Source organism: Lissotriton helveticus, chromosome 10, assembly GCF_964261635.1.
Source record: "Lissotriton helveticus chromosome 10, aLisHel1.1, whole genome shotgun sequence".
Lineage (NCBI taxonomy): Eukaryota > Metazoa > Chordata > Amphibia > Caudata > Salamandridae > Lissotriton > Lissotriton helveticus.
Genome location: NC_136071.1, coordinates 919,102,340 through 919,129,567, shown reverse-complemented (window position 1 = coordinate 919,129,567; position 27,228 = coordinate 919,102,340). Strand labels below are relative to the sequence as shown.

At 42.6% G+C, this 27,228-nt stretch overlaps 1 pseudogene; it reads left to right on the top strand.

The window, feature by feature from the left end:
• LOC144784141 (vimentin-like) overlaps positions 1-27,228 on the top strand; it is a 111,822-nt pseudogene that overhangs the window by 23,111 nt on the left and 61,483 nt on the right.

Here is a 27,228-nt window from a genome sequence, read left to right as displayed (position 1 = left end):
CCAAAGCTGAGGAGAGAGTCCCCCTCTAAGCCGTGGTTTACTCCTGAGTTGAGGACTCTGAAACATGCGTGCAAAATAGCAGAGAGAGACTGGCGCTCCAGTGGCTACCGCCCGATTGATAAAAACACTCTCAGAACTAAACAAAATCTCTATTAAGCTGCGTTAGGAGAGGCCAAAGGCCTGCACTATTCTGCTCGCATCGAGCGGGCCAACAACAACCCATAAGAAATCTTTGTAATTGTGCAGAGTTTTTTGGCCCCTAGCGCCCAGGTGGCAGTGGCACCGGTTTCAGAGACCTGGTGTAACACCTTGGCGTCATTTCTTAGGGATAAAATCATTAGTATCTAAGAGACGTTTTCGATTTCTCCCAGGAATTCCGGTGTTGTGTTGGCGCTCCCTAAGCCTGTGGTTAAACCTGACTTTACCTCTTCTGAATTTAGGCCGGTTGATTCTGCCAGCTCTCTCAGAATCCTCAAGGCCCTTAAGTCCGGCTCACCTAACGACCCGTGAGCAGCAAGGCTTCAGTCCGATTTGCCAGATACTATTAACCTAGAAGTGAATCTTATGGTAAATAAATCACTGCGTGAAGCTTGTGTTTCAAAGGGATGGAAAAATGCGTTGATTCTCCCCCTACTTAAGAAGCCGTCACTTGACCCTCTGTTGCCTGAGAACTATCGGCCTATGTCGCTTCTGCCAAGTCTGGCTAAAGTATGCGAGAAGGTGGTTACGTTCCAACTTACCAACTTTGTTGAGGGGGCATGTCTGCTTCATCCGGCACAATCTGGCTTCTGTGCCTCTTATAGCACGGAGTCAGCTTTGTAAGAGGTCACGGAGGCGATTAGGGAGTGTTTGGATGCCGGCGGGAGAGCAGCTTTGGTTATGCTAGATCTCTCAGCGGCATTCGACACTGTGCCCCATTCCCTGCTCCTAGACCGCCTATCTGAAATAGGTATTTCTGGCATGGCCTTGAAATGGATTAGGTCCTTTTTGGAGGGTCGGCTGCAGCAGATCTGGCTCCCTCTGTGTGCCTGTGCACCTAAGCGACCGCAGGGGTCATCACTTAGCCCTCTCCTTTTTAACATCTACGTGACTCCACTATTTTTTCTTGCGGAGTCATTGGGGGGGTAAGGTGATGACCTATGCAGACGACACCCAGTTGTTGTTTACCTGGAGCAAGGAGGGTGACTCGGTTGGGACAGTCCAACTTTGTCTGTCTTCGGTCTTTCAGTGGCTGGCAAATGCACAGCTGAAATGCAATGAAGGAAAGTCTGAAGTGTTGCTGTATGGCTCCTTCTCGACGGACTTCAGAGAGAGGCTCTGGCCTTCTGGTTTTCCTCGTCCTACTGAGAGGAAAGGTGCTGCCAAAAATCGTTTAGTCTGGTTCGACGAAAATCTGAACTTTGTGACGCAAGTAAAGAAACTGGGCCGCACTTGTTTTGGCACGTTGAAGATCTTGAGGAAGTTTCTTCCCTTTTTGCCATGCACGGCCAGAGAAACTGTGGTCCGTGCATTGATTTTGTCCCTTTTAGACTATGCCAATGCCCTTTTGGTTGGTGGTCCGGGATTTCTAGTGAAGAAACTGCAAGTTGTTCAAAACTCGGCAGCCAGACTTCTTGGAGGTTTGTCATCTAGGCATAGTGTTTGCACTTATTTGCGTACTTTGCATTGGCTCCCGGTTGAATCTCATCTTAAATTTAAAATGCTGTCAATTGCTCATCGGGACCTTCATGGTCTAGGCACTATCTATTTGCAGAAGAGGTTCACTTTCTATATACCAGGGAGACAGCTGCGCTCCTCTGCTCATCTGGTGATGCAGACGCCGAAGTTTAAGCGCCAGCGACTTGGCAGGAATTCTTTTGTGCTAAAGCAGGTCGGGCCTGGAATATGCTGCCCCTGACTCTGCGGAGCAATTAGGATCCACTGTTGTTTAAGAAAAAATTTAAAACGCTGCTTTTTTAACCTGATGGGTGTGTTTTTCTCTCTTTTCTGAAGTAAGCGCCAGGACACTTTCGAGGAGCTGTGCGCTCTATAAATTAAATATAACATAACATAACTATTGGATATGGGCTTAAAAATACCGTGGCAACTCAGGATTTATACCAATTGTAATACGAGCGGGGTAATTTATATGATCACTTGCCCATGCTCACTAATATATATTGGTATGACTACACGTAAAGTTAAACATAGAATAGTTGATCACCGTAGTGCTTTCAGATGCAGGAAATCTAACACACGCATGACTAGACACTACATAGAGATGGGCCATTCCGAGGATGATTTTTCATTGGTCATTGTGGATAAGCCTAGATATGATACCAGCGTGGGGCCCCTTGACAAGGTAATGTTTAGGCGTGAACAGAGATGGGTATTCCGTACAAAAAGTCATGAGATAGGACTGTACGAGGATATACTGTGGTGTTCAATATAGATTTTGATTACACTTCTATTTTGGCACAATACAAGGTGTGTAATACTAATTACATAACATAATTGGCGTAATAGATAACACAGACGAGTTGACACTATTATTGTTAGCATATTTTGTACACCCATGTATATTACAGACAGTTGAGAATCAAACAATTATTGATATATACGTGTGACAGGTATTAGTTTTGTCCATTGTTCTCCTGATTCCAAAACATGATATTCAGGGATTGTTTTTTGTCTCAAACTACATTTCCCAGCGTGATTGTAGTTCTGCCAATTAAATCATCATTTAGAACTACGATTCCCAATACCCTTGCAGCTCCGTTCACACGACGAGATGACTGCAATAATGACAATTGCAAAATATAATGTTTCTACAATTTTATACTTTACTAGCAGCCCGTCCCGACGTTGTCTTGGTATGAATTGCTGCCGGCCAGTAGTATATTGTTTTTTAGGATTTCATTTTGATAGCATTTCTGATCTGTGACAGGCCTGTGAAACGCTCCGATTCACAGTGCACTGCTGATGCACTTAAGAGTGCGCGTTCAGTAGTGTGTGAACTCGAGTTTCCCTACTTTATTTTTCCTTGCAATATTATATAGCACAAACTCGACAACATAGCATGAGCACAATTTACATTACAGAAGAACACATTCATTTGTGGTAGGCACGGGGAGACAAAGCGATTTGCCTGGAATCACAGGATGTTGAGCTGATGCCGAGATTCGAACGTAGCTCCCCAGCTCTAAAGTTCACAATTCTAGAACTTGTGGCGGGAGGTGTGTCTAAAAGTGTATGTCGGTGCTGGCCATCAATGAGAGAGACCTGTGCATTTTTCAAATGGGTGGTGAAAAAATATGAGTATGTTGCTGGAGATTTGGGCCGCCGTGCCACCAATGTACTTACCGGGGGAGGGTAAACACCCATTATTCCGCAACTTTATTTCCGCATACAATCACTCCACATACTTTCATTACGAAAGTACCATGACTTCGCAATGCCATTATAACGCATGGCATTACATTTTATATGCTTTTACCACGCATACATTTACAACGAAATTCGTTGTAAATGCATGAATGTTAAAAGCATGTTTATCTGGATAGGTATGGGTTTTGGGGTACAGGGGTATTTTTAGGGTTCAGGGCTAGGTTTGGGTTTTGGGGTATAGGGGTATTTTTAGTGTTCAGGTTGTACATTGCACTTGTGTTGGAATTCTACATACGAAAGCTTTCTGTAAGTGTGCCTTTTCAATAACAAAACAATGTATTTAAACTTTTCCTCTGTGCTTTGACCAATATGTGGCTATAGACGGCTGGAATGCCTAAATATAAATGTATAAATGATATCCTTAACACATTGTATCTACTGACAGAAAGCCCATCGAGTTAAATAGATCCGCGTTACATGTGCTATGATTCGCACGTCACACCTTTGATTTCTTGTAGGCCCAAATGAGTTTTTCATGCATACAAGTTTGATTATGAGTGCCAGTAAATTGAGCAATAGCATCGCTTATTAATTTCAGCACTTATAAATAACAAAACTGCAGTATGAAAAGCTATATATTATTTAAAAGTTGCTTACTGTGCTTCAGTTGAGTAATATGGTTGGAAGGCTTTCTGCTGGATGAAATATTGCATGTTTGTAAAGATGCCCACACTATGTCCAGCCATAGTTATGACAGCATTTTGCAGGGTAATATTTCATCTTTTCTGGGAGGACTGGCAATAAGTATGCTTAGGTGGCTCCAATACATACATAAAAACACGTAGATCATTTTCATCACCAGGTTCGACACTTACATAACGCGCCGAAAGACAGCAAACGGTCTATGTATGGGCATGGCTCCATTGGCAAAATATAACATTTCCTGGACCACTGAAAACATTTTGCAGCATTCTTGGTTACCTGGACTGGCAATGTAACCCATCCCAAACATAGCCATACCTACCCCACATTGCCCTGAGAGAGCTGGTATAGTAAGCAGGCTTGACCTCAGCACAGAGCGTGAGAAAGTTCTCCTAAAAATTTATTTCTGAAAAAAATAAAATAAAAAGTGCACTTAGAACACCATCTTACTATTTAACCTAACATCAATAGAGTTTTAAGACTGTTTTAAGGAGAACTAATGACACATTCCAACCAACAGGTATTGTTTTCTGAGAAGGTAAATCATATGTGCCTAAAAACTATTGTTTGCCAAGTCATGAAATTTTACTGCAGATCTGTCAAATTATTGCAGCTACAGCACACACAATGCTTACCTGATGTAATTTGCCACTACCCCACCACCCCCATCGCTGCTTGTTTGTCCTTTTTGCCTTTGTGTTCCTGCACTTTTTGCATGGCTTAGCGCGGTGGCCCTTTTATAGATGTCACCGTTTCTTTCTTCCCTTCTCATTTCCCATCCATTTAGCTTCAAGCAAACGCCAAAACAAAACACATGGGTAAAAGACATTGGGCAGATATACAACAATTCACTTTTGCGATTCGCAAATTGCATCGAACTGCAACTTGCAATTTGCGACTCGCAAAAGTGAATGTACAACAGTGTCTAAGACACTGTTTGCAATTCCCAATGTGGTCGCAAATTGCATACCATGAGGCAAGCGCAATTTGCGACCCCATTGGGAATGGCTAGCATTCCCAGGGATGGTGGACTGTTGGGGTCAGCAGACTACCATGTCAGTGACTGCTTTTTAAATAAAGCAGTTTTTTTTAAATGCAGCCCATTTCCTTAAAGGCAAACTGGATGAATTAAAAAATAAAGTTTTACTTTTTGGTTTCATTTTTTAAGGGCAGGCAGTTGTCCCTGTGACCACTGACTGATTCTTTAAAAATATTATTGCACACACTCACAAGCGGGAAGGAGTCCTGTGGGGACCCCTTACCATTTGTAAGTGGTTTACCACCTACTTGAAGTAGGTGGTAAACTGCAAGTGTTTTGTGGCCGCAATGCAGTCATGAAACAATAGTAAATTGCTTTGGGACTCGCTATTAGGAAGGCACTCCTCTTTCTAATAGCGAGAGTCACAAACGCTATTTAGGCAATTATTCGCAAAATTGCATTTGTACAAGCCAGGACCCTTTTTTGCGGTTGCAAACGGGCTGATCTCCCGGTTGTGACCTATAGCATAAAAAATTCTTGTTTAAGAAAGCTAAAGATCCAACAGAAAGCTCTTTTAGGAAAATATCTTAGTTCATAGTAAAACGTGACTGGTTTCAAAATGACATTGCAGGAATAATGCTTCTCTACCCACCCCAGGGATTTATATTCACTTGACCAATGTTTTCCTAATATTAGCACAGTTCTGTGGACTGTTCTGTTTTCTTGCTTTGTGAGCTGTGGATTGATTGAAATAATCCCATATTATTATTATTATTATTGTAAGATTTGTAATGCGCATGGCTGCTCCAGCAACAGGGCGTCCCAGTGCAACCGAAGACTTGAGACTGTAAAAGTTGGAGAGGGGTTACACCGGAAAGAGCCAGGTCTTTATGGCTTTGCGAAAGGCAAGATGATTCTGGATCCCTCTGATGGAGGCTGGGAGTCTGGCCATGAGAGTTCTAAAAGAGCGGCCTCCAGCTCTGGCTCTTAGGACTCGGGGATACAAGCCAGCCCTTGGTCAGCTGAGCGTAAAGTACGCCGAGAAACGTAAAAGGCTTGCAGATCCACCAGCCCCCGCGGTGCTTGCTGAGTCAGAGTTCTCTGAGCCACGCATAGGGGTTGATTAGGATGGCGGACGGATTGCCCCCGCCTTGCTGGCGCCAGCCCGGCAGGGGCAATCCGTCCACCATCCTCACAGAAAAGGCCCCCGCCACATTAGGATGACTGGGGGGTCCGCGGCGGATGGGAAGACCGTCCGCCGCTTTTCCGCCGCAGTTGCCTTGCGACCATGGCGGAACAGGGCTAAGGCATACAGTCTTTGCTTTGGGGGCCGGTTGTGGGCCCCCATGGTGAAGGGGGGATGGGGTGTGCACATTTCAAAGTACAACATGGCAGGCACCGCGCGGTGCCTGTCATGTTGGGCTTTGAAACGCACAACATGCATTTTTGGCATTGCGGATGACGGTGCTTTCAGCACCGCCCGCCGCATTGTTAAAAATGCGGGATGCACCCGCCACTGTGGCGGGTGCATCCTAATTCGAGGCACGGGACCTTATGGAGGACGGTCCCTGCCCACGACAAAGTCCGTCCACCATCCTAATGACCCCCATAGTGTTTTAAACTGGATTCTTTTTTCAGCTGGCAGCCAGTGTAATTTAGGTAGAAATTTGGACACTGAGCAAGATTTTGGGAGCGCCAGGAGAATGTGGGCTGCAGCGTTCTGTATTCTCTGCAGACACCAGATACTGGACGTATTGGCGCCTAAATAGAGAGAGTTGCCATAGTCCAATCTAGATAAAATCATAGCCTGAACAATGGTCTGACGAATTTTCGAATCAAAAAAGCCAAGTAGAGGTTTCAATCCTCCCAAGAGTCCAAAACAGGTCCCTGCTACAGATTTAGATTGGGTATCAAAGGAGAGACCACTGTCAATCCAAACACCGTGATTCTTAACTGCCTATTTATGCAGGGGAGCTGGTTTTAGTCGATCTGGCCAATATTGCTCAGACCACATATCACTGTCTCTCCCGAACAACAGAATTTCTGACTTACTGGCATTCAACTGCAGGTAGTTTGAAGCCATCCAGTCCGCGGTCACCAACAAATCCTCCTTAAATTTCATGAGGTTGTGGCCTATCACTGAGTTGAAATCATGAAAATATACCATCTCAGTCTTCATTAAGATCATGAGGAGGGTGGATTGTTTTACTGCTATTTTTTTTTATATATTTCAGGGGACGAGTGAATAATTACTATTTACATTTCGTGCATGCATAAAGTACCCTAAAATTGTATCATACATGCTGTTGACTACACAATGAGGACAGCTGCATTTACTAACATCTTCCAATTGTTTTCTGTCTCAATAAGGAGCTTGACAATGTCAAACAGGAACACCGTGATCTGGAGTGCAAAGTAAAGACCCTCCAAGAAGAAATCGACTTTTTGATGAAGCTTCACAATGAAGTAAGATATTTTGCAGGACAGTTTTTTTTTTAAACATTCATGATTATGGTAAGGAAAAGAGCAACATAAACCTTTCAACGCTACTTCAGTGAATTTCGTTGCATGCTCTTTAAGTAAATCAAACACCAATAACACCTACAAAAAATAAAGTAGTTTTCCTCAAAGTATGTTTTAATCAGTTTATATTTTCTCTGCTGCAGTGGAAGCTTCATTAAACACTGACAGAGTGAAAAAAGAACAGAGGAAGTAGCTGTTCACTGCAATAAAATGACATTAACCATGTGCTAATGTTTTTAAACTGTTTTACTTTAACGTACAAAGCTTGCTTTCCCATCTGGGTTAGGTGTGGGTTGTCCTCTTGAATTGTTTGCCACTTCTGTTTTTTGTGTTCGCAGGAAATCTGGGAACTTCAGTCACATATGATCAAGAAGCCAGCCAACAACATCACTGAACTAGATGTGCCTAATTTTGACCTGCCAGCTGCCCTTGGTGAGGTCCGCCTACAGTAAGAAAAGATGGCGATCAAAAACCTCTCTGAGGAAAATGATTGGTACAAGGCCAAGGTACAGAATGGTATTTAATATAAATTAGATTATAAACAAAAAGGCAATTCATCATTGTCGTAAGACAACGGTCATGAACCAACAGATTATTTTTACCACTATTAAGAATTCGGAGCCAGATGCACTAAGGCTTTTTGTGGTCGTACCGGGTCCGATTCACAAAATAAGGCCATTTGCAACTGCAAAATGGTCTTTTTGTATGTAATATTCCCAATTGAGAATCAGTAACACGTTACCGAATTGCAATTTGGACTAGCTGCGGCCGTACAGGTAAGAGTGGTGGGGCTGGGTGAGGGGGAATTTCAACGGACGATGACCAGGGAAAATGAAATAAATAATTAATTCGCCCTGGTCATCGTCCATCAAAATCCCTCCTCACTCTGCCCTTCCCCTCTGACCTGTGCGGGCCACGGCAGATTTGGACGTGTGACTAAACCTTAATCAGTATTTTTAAAGGGCATGTTTAGGGCACCCCTTGCAAATAGTGATTTGGTTGAAATGTATGAATGTTTTGCAACTGAAATCTAGTCTTAAAGCATTAATAGATGACTTACTACTGAAAGCTAGTGGTAGACATTTTGCAAAAGGTAATGTTGACAGAATTTTTTTTTACCACTGCCTACTCTTAAAAGAAAGGTCCTAATTATTTTTTTCCTAAGGAAAATGGGATGCATTTAAAAAACAATTGCTTTATTCAAAAGCAATCTCAGACCCCAGCAGTCCACCATCCCTGTGATGTCAGTGAATCATAGTAGGTCCCAATTTTGTGACCGACCTCATTAATATTCATGAAGAAGGTGAAATTGTGACCCACTACGCTTCAGTGCTTTGTGAACCGACCTATTTGTTAGTAAAATACCACACTAGTCACAAAAATACTGGTCACTGAATGCAACCAGTATTTTGCAACTAGTGTTTAGTACATCTGGCATGGATTTACCCAATGATTACATATTTCTCATGTATCACTACTTGCACTCATAACGATTGAAATGGCACTTCATTCATTTTACAAGTATTTAGAAACTTAGCAGCTTTTCGATTATATGTTTTTGGGCTCCAGATTGAGTATGGACTCAATGGACGTTGCTCTTCAATCTGGTGAATTTTGGCAACATGAAATCTCAGTTTTATGGTATTGTGCCCTATTTGAAAGATATTATTAAATTAAGTGTGACTGATTTATTAACAGCAGTGCACTATTAGTGAATTAGATTCACATGGACAGTAATGTTGGCCTTGTGCTTGTCTTATTGTGAGACCATGAAGCCTGCACCTCACTGAGATATAGATTTTATATCATTCAAATGTTCACAATTTACTACTTTTGTACCCCAGTTTGCAGAACTTTCTACAGCTGCGATCCAGAACAATGATGCCCTGCGCAAAGCTAAACGGGAATCAAATGAGTCCCGCAGGCAGCTACAGACCCTGAAATCGGAAGTCGATGCACTGAAAGTAACTGTGAGTAAAATGTATCTAATGTCTCCATGCTTCCAGTGGCAATTTTGCTCCCTTTATTTGCTTGCCCTTTCACAAAATAGCGTCTTATTCTGATAATATGATACAAGAGTTTAAGCTGATTTTTTTTTGTAAGCCCCAAATGCATTACATGTAGCTCCACGTCCATTTTCAGTCACAGTCCATCTGCCTCAATGTGCTGCTAGCAGGATACAGACTTCACATTTTTTGGGTCCGGTAACATTGAAACGGGGAAAACCATGCTTGCCTTATATTCTGATCAGATTTTATGTGTCACTAAAATAGTGCATACTTTTGGTTATCTCCTCATATGAATAAAATTCTCAAGATAGCATGTACTACTGTATAAAAGGCTGCAATCTAACCCAGACCGGGTGTGTTGGAGCGTAATGCAAGACCCTGCTTCACTGGCTGGTTTAGTCCAATGGATCGTGCTACCAATATACATTACTTGCTATAGACATTCCAAGCAATAAACACAATAAGGTGTATTGCATTTCAATTGAAAGAAACAATGTAATGAATTACTCAACAAATGGCTCATAAAGAGCACTATCATGTCAGCGTGTGTTATATCAAAAATGTTTTCATATATGATTTCCTAGCATTATAAATCAATGTGAAATAAATAATTATAAAATGTAATAATTAACAGTGAAACCCCCGTTGTCAATGAGAGAAATTATTGACTGTGAAGGATAATGAAGCAATATTTAATCGCGATTTCAGTGGGAAATAGACTTGTTCCAATATGGAGGCCAAGAAATGTAATGTGGACTATGCATTCCATTCTTGTCCTATGTCTATGTCAATGAGTTTTTGATGACACAGGAAGTTGTAGGTAATGATATGTTTAAAATACATGGAGAGGCTGCACGTAAGCATGTTGATGAAGGCTCAATCTAAAACACCTCCGTTGTACCTGTAACTCGTCTAATTAAATTGAGTTATTTTCCTCCCTCACGAGTGCAGTCTCTTCTTTTGAAGAAATTCAAGCTGAATAGAATTCGTGGTCCCACTACCACGCTCTAAAAGACAGGCACCTGCTCCGGAGTAGTGTGTGTTTCTTGGTGGAATAGTGCAATAATATACATTCAACACTGCTCCCAGCATTTCCTTTCGGCGAACTGTGAGAAACGAAACACCAAGACAATTTGACGGCAATGTTGTTTATCTCTCCTCACTCCTCAATCTCCATGACGCGTTTCGGGCATCCAGTGCCCTTGATCAAATCCAAACATTGTTTGGATTTCATTATCCTTGATATAGATTTCCGTATCTAAGAATACTAATCTTTCATTGCCTATCTCAAAGTTAAATTTAAAGTTTGTGGTGCAAATTTTGAATAAATCATCAATGAATCTTTTCCAACTGACAATTTTATTCAACACATGATCGTTAAATGTGCTCCATGCTCTTTCCTTTTCCCACCTGCTCCATATGTTTCGCCACAGCATTAGCTCTGTCTTTGTGTATGGTTGCCCTCACATGCTAATGCCGTGGTGAAACATATGGAGCAGGTCCATCAAGGGGACTGGAAACAGTTGAAATTCTTTGGAATAGAGACGGTCCCAAAAAGAGAATGTGGTGGGGACGGGGAAAAACTATTGCACCAAAAAGAATCGCGCCATATTCTAAATCTGAGAACGTTAAGCCCGCACAGCCTGAATCAATCGGAGGAGCAATATATTCATGTGTAATAAGAGAGTAATCCTCGATGAAGCGGAATGAGAAAAACTAAGGAAAGTGAAGAGAAGAAATGTGACATAAGTAGCCCCACTGGAGGGGTGCGAATGAGCTGGGTTTGATACATTTCCGAAAGGAAATGGGTGGCTTGGAAAGTAATACAAACCTAATTATACACTTACCCGAAAATAAATATCATGATGATAAATAAAGTTGGATTGAACGAGGAAGAAAAAAAGAAAAAGAAAAAGATTCACAAATAAAGTAGGACTGAGTTGAACATTGGAACAAGCCATGCTGATAAAATATAAAGGGGATTTTGTCCCATATAAAATGCCAAGAGTTTAAATTGTCACAGTGGAGCAATTCACTCTTAAAGGAGTAATAAGAAAAACGATATTCTCCAGAATGCAAAGGGATACTTGTGACTCAAACAGGAAATGATGGCGTAGCGGTTTGAATACTTGAATAGAGAGTTGACAAGTGGTCAGTTGATCGTGAGCAAGGTATTAGGAGGTACCGAAACGCGTAGATCTAGTCTCGCTGATTAACTCTATTGAATGAAGGAGTAAGAAACAAAAAAAAATTGCAAAAAGTACTTCAAGAGTGTGGCCTATTTTTCTTTCCTGTCGGGAAGGATTGTGTGGAAATATTAAGCGGCGTGGTTCCACCACAGGGGATCGCACCCGCATGGACTGCTGCAGAATCCGGTGAAGGGGAACCAAGGTGGAAGAAATATACATATATATATCTGTATTTAAACTGAGATTGTATTTATTATAACACTGCTGCTATATTTAAATCCATTTTATGGATGTATTCAGCAAATAAGTAAATATACACAAGTATATATTCGTTTTTGTGGAGTTTAGAAAGTATGTTCTCACTTTCTATGGTCACATGACCAAGTAACATGATTTCGGTGGGTGTGCACTTTAAAGCATTTAAAAATGGAAAAGGTTGCTGTGACCGTTGTGAGATCAAGGGCTTTCGCGCCCGAAACGCGTCATTTGTAATACTTGGCAATAAAGAAAGAAACATCTTGCCGTACTCCAGTGGTCTGTTCTCCTTCTTCGATGGTTCTGTAGAGCTGCAGGTGGTCCGTAGATTTGCTGATTGATGTGACTTTGTTTCCTGAAAGTGCTATGCCAGCAAGTTGCCTGATGAAAATAAACGAGCTGATTTCATTACTTTCTTCGGCCTCCGTCAAATTTGTGGTTCCTGTTTTGGTGGATTTATAACGGCTTGCCCAAAGTCGTGTACGGAGGCCCATCGCTGTGCGGACCCGCTCGGACATCACTGTGATGTCGGAACTGAGGGAGAAAGTCGAACAGGTGCCTTTGCAGGGAGCTGCCTGTTCAAGCTCCAGATGGTAACTACAAAGCACGACATTAGCCTGCCAGAATACAAGTCAGCCCACTTGGGATTTATTCATGTACCTAGCAGACATTGACAGCGCGCCCACTGAGGTATTACTAACATGCACTACAGATCCCACAAGGCCTATGTCAGGCCACGCCTATCTGGGAGGGGATTGTGAAGATATAAGTGCAATGTACAGCGCCGTCAAACATGCTGAAAATTCGCCGCTGAAGAAGGGAGTTTTAAACCTGAAACACGTCCGGCGCTTCACTGTGTGACTTTGTTTCCTGAAAGTGCTATGCCAGCAAGTTGCCTGATGAAAATAAACGAGCTGATTTCATTACTTTCTGAGGCCTCCGTCAAATTTGTGGTTCCTGTTTTGGTGGATTTATAACGGCTTGCCCAAAGTCGTGTACGGAGGCCCATCGCTGTGCGGACCCGCTCGGACATCACTGGGATGTCGGAACTGAGGGAGAAAGTCGAACAGGTGCCTTTGCAGGGAGCTGCCTGTTCAAGCTCCAGATGGTACCTACAAAGCACGACATTAGCCTGCCAGAATACAAGTCAGCCCACTTGGGATTTATTCATGTACCTAGCAGACATTGACAGCGCGCCCACTGAGGTATTACGAACATGCACTACAGATCCCACAAGGCCTATGTCAGGCCACGCCTACCTGGGAGGGGATTGTGAAGATATAAGTGCAATGTACAGAGCCGTCAAACATGCTGAAAATTCACCGCTGAAGAAGGGAGTTTTAAACCTGAAACGCGTCCGGCCCTTCACTGTGTGACTTTGTTTCCTGAAAGTGCTATGCCAGCAAGTTGCCTGATGAAAATAAACGAGCTAATTTCATTACTTTCTGAGGCCTCCGTCAAATTTGTGGTTCCTGTTTTGGTGGATATATATATATATATATATATATATATATATATATATATATATATATATATATATATATATATATATATATATATATATATATATTGTAATCCACATGGTAGCTCACTCAGAAACGCACACGAACCTTCACGAGGTTACCAGCCTTTATTTCAGGTATGGGCATGTAGCACAAACAGGTAGTAATGCAGCTTCCCCCTGTTTCCGACGCGTTTCGTGTTTCCTCTTCTTCATGGGACATCGAGGAAGTTTGTGCTTGCTGCGGGGCGACTCCCTTTATTTCACAGAGTCCCGCCCTTGATGAGGCAATACTGGGGCTTGTGGGAGTTGTAGTGCCGAGATGTCCGCAAAACAATATTTGCACATGAATTCCTGCGGTTTAGGTCCTGGGTGGACCCCTGCTCGATAGCATGTCCTCAATCCTGCGTGTTGGCTCCACAATCGGTACGATGAATCCGTGCCTGTGGCTCCCTTTAGATTCTGGGATGTTGCGGCTTCTGGCGGATGAGCGTCCGCCTCACTATTGTAATCCACATGGTAGCTCACTCAGAAACGCACACGAACCTTCACGAGGTTACCAGCCTTTATTTCAGGTATGGGCATGTAGCACAAACAGGTAGTAATGCAGCTTCCCCCTGTTTCCGACGCGTTTCGAGTTTCCTCTTCTTCATGGGACATCGAGGAAGTTTGTGCTTGCTGCGGGGCGACTCCCTTTATTTCACAGAGTCCCGCCCTTGATGAGGCAATACTGGGGATTGTGGGAGTTGTAGTGCCGAGATGTCCGCAAAACAATATTTGCACATGAATTCCTGCGGTTTAAGTCCTGGGTGGACCCCTGCTCGATAGCATGTCCTCAATCCTGCGTGTTGGCTCCACAATCGGTACGATGAATCCGTGCCTGTGGCTCCCTTTAGATTCTGGGATGTTGCGGCTTCTGGCGGATGAGCGTCCGCCTCACTATTGTAATCCACATGGTAGCTCACTCAGAAACGCACACGAACCTTCACGAGGTTACCAGCCTTTATTTCAGGTATGGGCATGTAGCACAAACAGGTAGTAATGCAGCTTCCCCCTGTTTCCGACGCGTTTCGAGTTTCCTCTTCTTCATGGGACATCGAGGAAGTTTGTGCTTGCTGCGGGGCGACTCCCTTTATTTCACAGAGTCCCGCCCTTGATGAGGCAATACTGGGGCTTGTGGGAGTTGTAGTGCCGAGATGTCAGCAAAACAATATTTGCACATGAATTCCTGCGGTTTAAGTCCTGGGTGGACCCCTGCTCGATAGCATGTCCTCAATCCTGCGTGTTGGCTCCACAATCAGTACGATGAATCCGTGCCTGTGGCTCCCTTTAGATTCTGGGATGTTGCGGCTTCTGGCGGATGAGCGTCCGCCTCACTATTGTAATCCACATGGTAGCTCACTCAGAAACGCACACAGACCTTCACGGGGTTACCAGCCTTTATTTCAGGTATGGGCATGTAGCACAAACAGGTAGTAATGCAGCTTCCCCCTATTTCCGACGCGTTTCGAGTTTCCTCTTCTTCATGGGACATCAAGGAAGTTTGTGCTTGCTGCGGGGCGACTCCCTTTATTTCACAGAGTCCCGCCCTTGATGAGGCAATACTGGGGCTTGTGGGAGTTGTAGTGCCGAGATGTCCGCAAAACAATATTTGCACATGAATTCCTGTGGTTTAAGTCCTGGGTGGACCCCTGCTCGATAGCATGTCCTCAATCCTGCGTGCTCACGAGAGGACCTTCTTATTCCTAAAAGTAAGGAGATCTTGGATCCTACTGAACAGGGCTCTGTTCGGTTTATCACCACTTTTTGTTCTCAGAAATCCAAGATCAGCAGCATCATCCGATCTGAGTGGCCAATTGTATTGACTGATGTTATTCTAGCTCCATTTCTACCTAAATTACCAGCAATAACTTTTAGGAGGGCTCCTTCTATGAAAGATGCATTAGACAGAACCCAACCTGAATTGCCCCCCAAAACCAACTGGTTAAATAAATCTGTTTTTTTTAGATGCACTTCATGCCGTGCTTGCACATTTGCGGTGAATGGAACCCATTATACATCGGCTTTCAATGACAGGTTGATCCCAATTAAAGAACATCTGACATGTCGCAGTGATTATGTAGTATACCAACTAACCTGCACATGTTCTTTGTCATATATTGGGAGTACTAAACTCCCTGCACACCGGGCGGTACACAACAAGAAATGAAAAGATTTGAAATATACCTTATTATGTTCCGTAGATAACCCAGGTAGAGGTGGGGATCGTGAGAAATTACTTCGTCAAAAAGAGGCATTTTTCATTTTGTTATTTGATACCCGGGCCCCTAATGGGCTAAATGCTTTTGATGAATTACATCATTTTCTGTGACATGTATATTTCTGAACTGACCATATATCGAAAAAGCAACTTTCATTTTCTCGGCATTTTTTCATTTTCGTAATGATTCTGTCTGTTGTATCTTTCATGCTAACATTTGTAGTTTTCATATCAGTTCTTCCGCAGCCAGTACTATGTATTTCATTGTATCACGCAATGGATTTTAAGCATTTGCACTTTAGCACTTAGGCACTTTTTTTCATCACTCAAATGACTTGGTATTCGTGACAGGGGTTTGTCAGAAATTTTGTTCAGTAAGAATTTAATCAACTCCTTTGTGACTGATGGTAAATCGAATGTTTTGAATGCACTTGCAATTAATTGTTCCAACATACTGATTTATTGTCATTTTTGATATATCAGTTGTGGTATATACTCCTTTTTTTTTTCTTTACTGTTCAAGTCCTTAGGTAGGTGAGTTGAAATCACAATTGGTTTTTGATTCTGTATGATTATTTGTTATACTGATTTACACAAATTCTTGACATGACATATGAGCACTATGCTCTTATTATTATTTTTTATTCCCCTGTCCCCATCTATGTACACACAATTTGAGTGGTCTAATTATTGTAATTACAACTATTTGCCTATTTGCTTTTTGGCTACCCTTGCGTCCTGTTTCTTTAGGCGCTTGGGCTTTTAATTTCAATTTAATGCACGTCCTACTCCTGACGCGTCATGTGATCAAGCTCCGCTTGCGGAGCGAAACGCGTCAGGGAGGGCACTTGCTCTTACATTTTGAACTGCAATTAAATGGATTGCTGGCATTGACTCCTGTGATGTGGCTTTTGTTCGTGTTTACGACTTAACTAAACACTTTTGGATTAAAGACGAGGTCCGCGCCTGTTGTCACCGTCACTCTTGGCGGTCAGGATTCAGCGCTGAATATATATATATATATATATATATATATATATATATATATATATATATATATATATATATATATATATATATATATATATATATATGTATATGCATATATGTCTCAATACCAATGACCAGCTGTAATAGCTTCATCTTAGCCCACACAAGACTGGGGGATCCCGAATAACAGAACAGCCCTGGGGTCAAGAGACTTCTCAAGCCTGGAAATGCTTCACCGAACGGGTGTGCCCGTCCCTCAGTAGGAGAACCCGATTTCCAAGTCAAAAGACTCCAGTTTTATACTGTTCTGAATGCACCAGAAACTTAGTGAAGCTGGCCAGGTGCCAGCAAGCATTCCAAGGCACAGGATACTTCACATATTTCTTTGCGCTCCCATACTACATGTTTCCCTAATCTTGCATCGGTTTGAGAAAGTACAAAAACATTTCAGAAAGTATGCAAACTTCCTTGAAAGTGGAAACCAATCTGAACCTGCGGGCCTGCTTGTGTGTGTAAAACTCTGAATTCAAGATGACATGAGGGCATGTTAAAGCCAATAGGTGAAACTTAATAAAACTTCCCAATGTACAACATACTGCACATTTGTGCACCACTGCCTTTAGCACCACACACTGAGACGGAGAACTAAATTTCACACATTTCTCTCTCATGCTTTCAAACACACATTCTTTTCCGAACAAGGCTGTTTTGAAACTCTCCTACTCTGCAGCTTTAAGGTGACATGAAATGAAAATACAAGTTAAAATGCAAGTGAAACACAGAGAGGCAATTAAGACAATGGTAACCAAGGCCATTATTTAATCCTAAGTGCATATAGCACAATAGGGCCCAATCATGTTTTGCTAAACCACTACTGGTGTTTGGGGGATTTCTGGTTCATGTACTTGCTGGGTTTCGTTTTCTGAAATCCCATCCTAACTTGACACCCACACATTCTCATTTAGCCATGATAATAAGTAGTCATAATTCAGAAATATGTCCTTGGAATGACCACTGGTCCTAATACTGTTTGCAGAACAAGTCTCTGGTGCTCCAGATGCATGAGCGGGAAGATAACTTTGAGATGGAAACTGCTTGCAACCAAGACATCATCAGCCACCTTCGTGTTGAAATCCAGAACATGAAAGAAAAAGTGGCTCACCTGCATGAGTACCAGGAGCTGCTGAACGTCAAGATGGCCCTGGATATTGAGATCGCATTTTACAGGAAACTGTTGGAGGGGGGGGGAGAGCAGGTAGATTGCCAACATTATGAGCACCACATGATATACCACAACAACTACATGTGGTCACTATTCATGAGTAACACCAGTTCATTGACCATAATCTGCTCTTCCATGTCTTTACAGGAGTGATCGCTCATTCTCTGCTACGAAAGGTAAGAAATGTACACCAGCACTAACTCGTACCATGGGTACATGTGCGCTGCTAATCCTTCACAACATATGTCTAGTGTAGTAACACATTACAGTTGAAAAAGTACCTTGTCTGCTTGCATAGTAACATTTGTATAAACGTAAGATAATCAGTAGAAAGAAGAGGCAGTCTCGGCCTATTAGAAGAAGCAATACATGGTTTTTGTTTTTTGAGTACTTATCTTCTTTGAAGTAGCTATTACATGCTGCATGTCTGGTGTTTGCACAGCATTTCCGAATTATAATGTACAGTACATGGATTGAAAACTGGAAATAGTGTGTTTGCAATGCTTTCAGGTTAGATAATAGTCGAAAGAAGCTAATCACATCGTAATGGTACTATTACTATTACATATTAGCACCACCTCCTATAAACATTGAATTAAACATTAAATTAATCCCTTGTAAATATATTGTCATGAGCTACGTAATATATTAATTCCTAGTTGAGGGAGCGGAGGCTTTCATTCACTCATTGAGGGCTTAGCTTTATGAATAAAATGCAATTTACTATGTAGTAACATATTGATGGATGAGGGAGCAGAGATGTTATTCACTCACTGGGGGATTCATTTTAGGAACAAAATATCATGATCTATGTAGTAACAAATGCTTTCATAGATGAGGAACAGGAGGTGTAAGTCACTCATTGAGAGTTTCCCTTCCGGAATAAAATGTCATGAAGTATGTACTCACACATGGGGGGTGGGATGCACACCGTTTTCTCCACATTTCACTTGAATTATGCACTGAAACAAATCTGCGTGCTTCCTGGCTCAGTGTCATGCCCAAATGACACGATTTAGACAAAACTCCAATAAGCATGGAGACCTTTCCCCCCCAACCAATGCACAGCAATGTTATGCCCATTGGCGCATTTTACTCCTTGCTCGATGATTTGTAAGTACTGGTCCTGTGTTTCTCCATGTTAACTCTCTTTTTATTATTTTAGTCCACACGTGGGAATGTGCGCCATTTTTCTAAGTTTCTCCTGTTCACCATGTGCCCATCTGGACCTCGATATGAAAACACGACAGAAGCGCTTTTCATAAAAAAGGCAGCGTTTATTCAAAATAAAACCCAATGCATTTCGGGCAGACTGTGCCTTTCGTCAGGGGTCACTGAAGAATAAATAACAATAAAACGAAATCAGTACGCAGTATAATAATAATATATCACAAAATCGTGCTGTAATGTAGCGTGCTCACATTCTTTACAATGTCCCACATTTACCTCAAATGACAAAAATTACAAATACTAGTTTTACTTGCCAATTACCTTACTAATCAAATGTCATCTGCAGCCTCTTATTTTTTAGTGTTTCACCCTCGTTATTTGACAAAAAGTTCCCCGCAATGGATGCCGAAGCACAACCTGCGCACTGTTAAATAGACCTGTTTGCCCCATTATTCCCGTATTCTCAAGCACATTATCAACCCCGATTTAACTTCCAAGCAAGATGTTGACTCTCTTAATCCCAATAGTTTACCCTCCAAAGTTGTCACCCCTCTCTGAGTCTAAAAATAGGCTGTTTCTCATGCGCTATAACGGCTCTCTCTCATACCTGTGACAAACGCTGCAAATCCTCCAACCTCATTCGTGTGATAATGAATAAATATGTACTCCTCAAACTGGCGTCTATTTAACCGGATACCTTCTCTCTTTGCTCCTCCCTCTCTATACCTTACATACTCCATTTACCGCCCCTGGCAAGCGCTTCTGTCGTGTTTACATATCGAGGTCCGGATGGGCACATGGTGAACAGGAGAAACTTGGAAAAATGGCGCACATTCCCACGTGTGGACTAAAATAAAAAAAAGAGAGTTAACATGGAGAAACACAGGACCAGTTCTTACAAATCATCGAGCAAGGGGTAAAATGTGCCAATGGGCATAGCATTGCTGTGCACTGGATGAAGTATGTACTAACATACTCCTTCATAGATAGGGAGTTAAGGCTTTTATTCACTGACTGAGAGGTTCACATAAATTATGTAGTAACATACCCATTCATAGATGAGGCAGCAGAGGCATTATTCACTCACTGAGGGATTCAATCGATTAAAAAATTGTCATAAACCGTGTAGTAACATTCACAGATAACGGAGAGGAGGCGTTCATTCCTCATTGAGGGATTTGCTTGGTGCTAGCCTGGGATTCTTGACACATACGAGTAAATAACTTCAATCACACTCTTGGGGATGATGTTCATATTTTGTATGTCTGCTGCAAGTGGCCTGCACTTACTTTTTGTTCTAGTTATGTTGTATGCATGCTTGTAGGGAAATCAGTTTCCTTTCCTTTGAAGTCTTCCATTCAAAGACTGTATATCTAACTTCTACAGATGGACACTTTCAATCATCGCCCAAGAACACCATCGTGAAGATTCAACATCTGATTAAAGATTTGGGCAAAACAGATGACCAGGTACGTTTTAGCACCACCTAGATTATTGTGTTCGATCCTCTGAAGAGATAAGTGTTTCAATTCCTGCATGAAGTTGCCATAGGTCAGTAAGTTACACTGATTCAGACACCACTTCTTACTCCTTCTTCAATATCATAAAACATTTTCCTCTGTGTAATGAAGAATATTATCAATTTTTTGTTGCACATGATTTGGATCTCATTACATGTATGATAAGGCTTTGCCCATTTATCAGCAGACCTCTGTACCATACTCTGCTTCACCATGACAAGATGCCAGAAGCACCTTTGAGCATGATTGGCATGGCCACACTCGACACCACTCCTCTTGCTCCCTTACGGCATAAAACAGATCCAGGGCTGTTTTGGTCTGTGTGGGGGAGTCTTGCCAGGTGATGGTCTTTACATGAAGATCCTATTAGAATGTACATTTTTCGCATTTCTACCACTGAAAGTTGTAAGTAAAGATTAACAAAAAACATGACAAGCAACATGCATTCCACAGTAATACCATGACACTTTGGCCTTTCGACACGCCACTGAGTTACCACAGGCATAATGCATTCCTTTTATTCATGTTTTAATATCTGTAAGCCAAACCACACTCTTAAAAAGCCGATACTTTTGTCTATTAAAGTGTGGCCTGGAAGGCGGGATTCCATGACTAAGTTGCCACTTGATAGTCCTGTAAGAAAGTAATTACTCCAATTGGATTTTTCATTGAAACACCCTGAGCAATCTTTGCTTCGAAAACTGCAGGAAATCATTGAACTGCAGACACCCGTGATAAACTTCGATTCGGTTGCCATATTGGAAGGGCCACTTGTATGTATGCTTTTCCGTCTAATTTTTTTTGTTTAACATGGCATTTCATATCACAGATTCACCACTGAGTACGTTTCCAGACCGAAGGAGCTGATACATAAGTGCCCCGCCAAAGCAGGAAAATAGCAAAAGCAGGAAAATAGCAAGAATTTTGAACGTTCACCCTAGAAATCATATTTTTTTTGTGTCCGATAAATGTTATTTGTCATCACCACTAGAGGGTGCCCTAAGGTTGCTGTCTTCACTTCGTCATGGATGTGTAAAATACAAACTGGAAAGTGTAGCATTTGATATATTATCTTTGAATTCAAATAATGCAGTTGCAATATTTCTATTAATAATTGATTCATTTGTGGTATGCGCTACTCAAGACAAACCATTCCTTTCAACAGAGTGATAACGAAGAGAATGAATCATCTTAACCCCTTCGCTGCTAGGCCTTTTCCCCCTCCTGTGCTAAGGCTTTTTTTGGTGTTTTGGGGTAGTGCGCGCTTAGGCCCTTGTAACTTTTTGACCACATAAGGGATCCGCGCCAAATTTGCGTCCTTTTCTTCCAACATCATGGGGATTCTAAAGGCGCCCAGGGTTTGTGGATTCCCTTGGAGGGGTCCCAGAAATTAACCAAAATATAGTGTTTTTTTTGTTTTTTTCAGAAAAATGGGAAAAACGGGCTGCAAATGAAAGCCTCTGGATTTTTCCCTGAATATGGTATCAAAAAAGGGTTTGTGGGGCTGAATTCTCCATTTTCTCAGCTTTTAGGGAATGACAGTGTTTTGTCAGAGAACCGAAATTTTTCACTCAGTTTTGGCATTTTTCTGGGACATAGCCTATTTTTGCTATTTTTAGAGCTTTCCACCTCCTTCCAGTTAATGGTAGAAATGAGTTTGAAAGCAATAATGGATCCTGGAAAGCTTTACATTTCCGAAAAATAGACAAAATTCTGAATTCAGAAAGGGGTCATTTGTCTAAATCCATGAAGGTTTCGTTATAGAAACTAACAGTTAGATATTGGAATATTTGAAAATTTGTTGAAAACAACGGCTTTTTGTCTCAACGTTTTCACCTATAACTTTCTCTAATTTTGACAGCTCTTGGAAAGCAATATACCGTTACATCCGTTAGACCTTCCTGGTTGTGGGGATATATGGGACTTGTAGTTTCACCAAGAACCCGACGAAACCAGATCCAAAAACTGAGCAGCAACTTGCAATGGTATTTTTTCATTTACTGGGTATAGTGCACTTTGTCTTGGAAAATGTACACATGGAATAATCTGTATGAAAGACACCTATGTATGTATGAATTGGGTACAAATTATAGAGTTCAGAAACAGTATATAATTGCACATTTTCAAAGTTGGGAATACTCATACTAGCATGAGAATTATTGGTCATTTTTCATAAAGTTTTTTTTTCTACACAATATCTTTCATTCAAAGGGAGAAATGCAAGAAATCTCAATTGGTAATAACAGTTGATTTACAAATCTGAATTACCCCAAGTGTCCCGATAAAAACGGTACCTCACTTGTGTGGGTCGGCCTTGTGCTTGCGTCAGGAAACGGCGCAAAATGCAACGTGGTCACACCTAAATTTTGCAGTTACAAATTGACCCTTTTTTGGCAAAGTGCCTACCTGTAGTTTTTGCACCCTAGTTCTTCCGGCACCTAGGGAAACCTAGCAAACCTATACATTTTTTAAAAGTAGACACGCAGGGGAATTCAGGATTGGATGACTCGACTGCCTACCACCAGGTTTTGTTACCCAGAATCCCTTGCAAAGCTCAGATTTTGACCAAAAAAAACACATTTTCCTCACATTTCTGTGGTGGAAAGTTCTGGAATCTGCGTGGATCAACAAATTTCCACCCACCCAGCGTGCCCTTAGGTCTCCCGAAAAAAATGGTACCTCACTTGTGTGGGTCGGCCTTGTGCCTACGACGGGAAACGGCACAAAATGCAACGTGGTCGCTCCTCAATTTCCCAGTGAAATCTTAAGCTCTTTGGACAAAGAGACTACCTTTTGTTTTTGAGCCGTAGCTCAACCAGCACCTAGGGAAACCTAGCAAACCTATACATTTTTGAAAACAAGACACCCAGGGCAATTCAGGATGGGGTGACTCGTCTGCCTACCCCCAGCTTTTGTTACCCAGAATCCCTTGCAAACATAAATATTTGACCAAAAAAACACATTTTCCTCACATTTCTGTGGTGGAAAGTTCTGGAATCTGCGTGGATCAACAAATTTCCACCCACCGAGCGTGCCCCTAGGTCTCCCGAAAAAAATGGTACCTACTTGCGTGGGTAGGCATAGTGGCTGCGACATGAAGCCGCGCAAAACGCAGCATGGTCGCATCTCAATTTCCCAGTGAAATTTAGCACGATTCGGACAAAAAGACTACCTTTTGTTTTTGCGCCGTAGCTCTGCCAGCACCTAGGGAAACCTAGCAACCCTATACATTTTTGAAAACTAGACAACCAGGGCAATTCAGGATGGGGTGACTCGTCTGCCTAACCCCAGGTTTTGTTACCCAGAATCCCTTTCAAACAAAAAGATTTTACCAAAAAAACACATTTTCCTCACATTTCTGTTGTGGAAAGTTCTGGAATCTGCGTGGATCAACAAATTTCCACCCACTCAGCGTGCCCCCAGGTCTCCCGAAAAAAATGGTACCTCACTTGCGTGGGTAGGCATAGTGGCTGCGACATGAAACAGCGCAAAACGCAGCATGGTCGCACCTCAATTTCCCAGTGAAATTTAGCACGATTCGGACAAAAAGACTACCTTTTGTTTTTACGCCGTAGCTCAGCCAGCACCTAGGGAAACCTAGCAAACCTATACATTTCTGAAAACTAGACACCCAGGGCAATTCAGGATGGGGTGACTCGTCTGCCTACCCCCAGGTCTTGTTACCCAGAATCCCTTTCAAACAAAAAACTTTGACCAAAAAAACACATTTTCCTCACATTTCTGTGGTGGAAAGTTCTGGAATCTGCGTGGATCAACAAATTTCCATCCACCCAGTGTGCCCCCAGGTCTCCCGAAAAAAATGGTACCCCACTTGCGTGGGTAGGCATAGTGGCTGCGACATGAAACAGCGCAAAACGCAGCATGGTCGCACCTCAATTTCCCAGTGAAATTTTGCACGATTCGGACAAAAAGACTACCTTTTGTTTTTGCACCGTAGCTCTGCCAGCACCTAGGGAAACCTAGCAAACCTATACATTTCTGAAAACTAGACACCCAGGGCAATTCAGGATGGGGTGACTCGTCTGCCTACCCCCAGGTTTTGTTACCCAGAATCCCTTTCAAACAAAAGAATTTGACCAAAAAAACACATTTTCCTCACATTTCTGTGGTGGAAAGTTCTGGAATCTGCGTGGATCAACAAATTTCCATCTATCCAGTGTGCCCCCAGGTCTCCCGAAAAAAATGGTACCTCACTTGCGTGGGTAGGCATAGTGGCTGCGACATGAAACAGCGCAAAACGCAGCATGGTCGCACCTCAATTTCCCAGTGAAATTTAGCACGATTCGGACAAAAAGACTACCTTTTGTTTTTGCGCCGTAGCTCTGCCAGCACCTAGGGAAACCTAGCAAACCTATACATTTCTGAAAACTAGACACCCAGGGCAATTCAGTATGGGGTGACTCGTCGGCCTACCCCCAGGTTTTGTTACCCAGAATCCCTTTCAAACAAAAAAATTTAACCAAAAAACACATTTTCCTCACATTTCTGTGGTGGAAAGTTCTGGAATCTGCGTGGATCAACAAATTTCCATCCACCCAGCATGCCCCCAGGTCTCCCGGAAAAAATGGTACCTCACTTGCGTGGGTAGGCATAGTGGCTGCGACATGAAACAGCGCAAAACGCAGCATGGTCGCACCTCAATTTCCCAGTGAAATTTTGCACGATTCGGACAAAAAGACTACCTTTTGTTTTTGCGCCGTAGCTCTGCCAGCACCTAGGGAAACCTAGCAAACCTATACATTTCTGAAAACTAGACACCCAGGGCAATTCAGGATGGGGTGACTCGTCTGCCTACCCCCAGGTTTTGTTACCCAGAATCCCTTACAAACATAAAAATTTGACCCAAAAAACACATTTTCCTCACATTTCTGTGGTGGAAAGTTCTGGAATCTGCGTGGATCAACAAATTTCCACCCACCCAGCGTGCCCCCAGGTCTCCCGAAAAAAATGGTACCTCACTTGCGTGGGTAGGCATAGTAGGTGCGACATGAAACCGCGCAAAACGCAGCATGGTTGCACCTCAATTTCCCAGTGAAATTTAGCACGATGCGGACAAAAAGACTACCTTTGGTTTTTACGCCGTAGCTCTGCCAGCACCTAGGGAAAACTAGCAAACGTATACATTTCTGAAAACTAGACACCCAGGGCAATTCAGGATGGGGTGACTCGTCTGCCTACCCTCAGGTTTTGTTACCCAGAATCCCTTTCAAACAAAAAAATTTGACCAAAAAAACACATTTTCCTCACATTTCTGTGGTGGAAAGTTCTGGAATCTGCGTGGATCAACAAATTTCCATGCACCCAGTGTGCCCCCAGGTCTCCCGAAAAAAATGGTACCTCACTTGCGTGGGTAGGCATAGTGGCTGCGACATGAAACAGCGCAAAACGCAGCATGGTCGCACCTCAATTTCCCAGTGAAATTTAGCACGATTCGGACAACAAGACTACCTTTTGTTTTTACGCCATAGCTCTGCCAGCACCTAGGGAAACCTAGCAAACCTATACATTTCTGAAAACTAGACACCCAGGGCAATTCAGGATGGGGTGACTCGTCTGCCTACCCCCAGGTTTTGTTACCCAGAACCCCTTACAAACATAAAAATTTGACCAAAAAAACACATTTTCCTCACATTTCTGTGGTGGAAAGTTCTGGAATCTGCGTGGATCAACAAATTTCCACCCACCCAGCGTGCCCCCATGTCTCCCAAAAAAAATGGTACCTCACTTGCATGGGTAGGCATAGTGGCTGCGACATGAAACAGCGCAAAACGCAGCATGGTCGCACCTCAATTTCCCAGTGAAATTTAGCACGATTCGGACAAAAAGACTACCTTTTGTTTTTGCGCCGTAGCTCTGCCAGCACCTAGGGAAACCTAGCAAACCTATACATTTTTGAAAACTAGACACCCAGGGGAATTCAGGATGGGGTGACTCGTCTGCCTACCCCCAGGTTTTGTTACCCAGAATCCCTTGAAAACATAAATATTTGACCAAAAAAACACATTTTCCTCACATTTATGTGGTGGAAAGTTCTGGAATCTGCGTGGATCAACAAATTTCAACTCACCCAGCGTGCCCCCAGGTCTCCCGAAAAAAATGGTACCTCACTTGCGTGGGTAGGCATAGTGGCTGCGACATGAAACAGCGCAAAACGCAGCATGGTCGCACCTCAATTTCCCAGTGAAATTTTGCACGATTCGGACAAAAAGACTACCTTTTGTTTTTGCGCCGTAGCTCTGCCAGCACCTAAGGAAACCTAGCAAACCTATACATTTTTGAAAACTAGACACCCAGGGGAATTCAGGATGGGGTGACTCGTCTGCCTACCCCCAGGTTTTGTTACCCAGAATCCCTTGAAAACATAAATATTTGACCAAAAAAACACATTTTCCTCACATTTCTGTGGTGGAAAGTTCTGGAATCTGCGTGGATCAACAAATTTCCACCCACCCAGCGTGACCCCAGGTCTCCCGAAAAAAATGGTACCTCACTTGCGTGGGTAGGCATAGTGGCTGCGACAT